A 1,981-nucleotide genomic window follows, 5' to 3' on the forward strand; every position below is an offset into this window, starting at 1 on the left:
GAATTATTCTGAGGGGATGGATCTGGTGAAGATGGAGTCTGTATTCTTATTTTCCTCAGTGGGGAGAAGTGGAGAGTGAAGAGGAGAATACTTCCTGCTTCTGATGAATTGTGACAGGTACGGCACAGCACTGGCCTTAACTGGACAGATGGGAGAGAGAAGGAAGAAGAGAGGGGCATAAGAGAGAGGTGGAGAAAGGGAGAGAGGAGGAAAAAGAGCGAGAAGGAGGGAGAATGAGAGGGAGAATGAGAGGGAGGGAGGGAGTGGTTGAGGATGTGAGAGTTGGTAAGATGGAGAGATTCTGAGAGAGTGAAAGAGATAGAAAGATTGAAATGTCATCCTTCTGTACTGAGCAAGCAGACTTCATCCCTAAGGAGGAGCGGGACACAATGAAATAGATAATTTTCTACTTTAAAAGAGGGATGAATAAGACACTGCAGTTGTCTGCCATCTGTCTCCCTCCCTCTTTCTCTCTCTTCCCCTCTCTCTCTGATTAGTACCCCCATCCCAGTTTCAATTATACTGTAGATGTGTAGAATTTGATTTACAGCCATATCTTTGTTGGATGTTACGGGGAGAATTGAGACATGGAGGACTTAACAGAAATAAATCACAGAGACCAGAATGGGAGAATGGGATGGCTAGCTCTGCTGTCCATAAGATTAACATGAAAACAGACAGATTCAAGTATTTGAACGGAAACAACGAAACAGAATTATCCAATGAAATTGTATTTTAGAGTATACAGTGCATTTGGAAAGTATTAAGGCCCCTGGACTTTTTCAATTTTTTGTTATGTTACAGCCTTATTCCATAAATTGATTGAATAAAAATAAATACTCATCAATCTACACACAATACCCCATAACAACAAAGCGAAAATAGATTTTTCTACATTTTTGCACATATATTTAAAATAAGAAACAGAAATAATTTATTTACATAAGCATTGAGACTGTTTGCGATGAGACTCGAAATTGAGTTCAGGTGCATCCTGTTTCCATTGATCATCCTTGAGATGTTTCCACAACTTCACTGAAGTCCACCTGTGGTAAATTCAATTGATTGGACATGATTTGCAAAGGCACACAGTTGACAGTGCATGTCAGAACACCATCCAAGCCGTGAGGTTGAAGGAATTGTCCGTAGAGCTGCGAGACATGATTGTGTCGAGGCACAGATCTAGGGAAGGGTACCAAAAAATGTCGGCAGCATTGAAGGTCCCAAAGAACACAGTGGCCTTCATCATTCTTAAATGGAAGAAGTTTGGAACCACCAAGACTCTTCCTAGTGCTGGTCGCCCAGGCCAAACTGAAAAATTGGGGTAGAAGGGCCTTGGTCAAGGAGGTGACCAAGAACCCGATGGTCACTCTGACAGAGCTCCAGAGTTCCTCTATGGAGATGGGAGAACCTTCCAGAAGGACAACCATCTCTGCAGCACTCCACCAATCAGGACTTTATGGTAGTTTGGCCAGACGGAAGCCATTCCTCAGTAAAAGGCACATGACAGCCCACTTGGAGTTTGCCAAAAGACACCTAAAGACTCTCAGACCATGAGAAACAAGATTCTCTGGTTTGATGAAACCAAGATTGATCTCTCTGGCCTGAATGCCAAGTGTCACGACTGGAGGAAACCTGGCATCATCCCTATGGTGAAGCATGGTGGTGGCAGCATCATGCTGTGGAGAGGTTTTTCAGCGGCAGGGACTGGGTGACTAGTAAGGATCGAGGGAAAGATGAACTGCGCAAAGTACAGAGATGTCCTTGATGAAAACCTGCTCCAGAGTGCTCAGGACCTCAGACTGGGGATAAAGTTGACCTTCCAACAGGACAGCAACTCTAAGCACACAGCCAAGACAATGCAGGAGTGGCTTTGGGACAAGTCTCTGAATGTCCTGTAGTAGCCCAGCTAAGCCCGGACTTGAACCCAATCAAACATCTCTGGAGAGTCCTGAAAATAGTTGTGCAGCGACACTCCCCA

The sequence above is a fragment of the Oncorhynchus masou genome, chromosome 33, assembly GCF_036934945.1.
Source record: "Oncorhynchus masou masou isolate Uvic2021 chromosome 33, UVic_Omas_1.1, whole genome shotgun sequence".
NCBI classification, from domain to species: domain Eukaryota; kingdom Metazoa; phylum Chordata; class Actinopteri; order Salmoniformes; family Salmonidae; genus Oncorhynchus; species Oncorhynchus masou.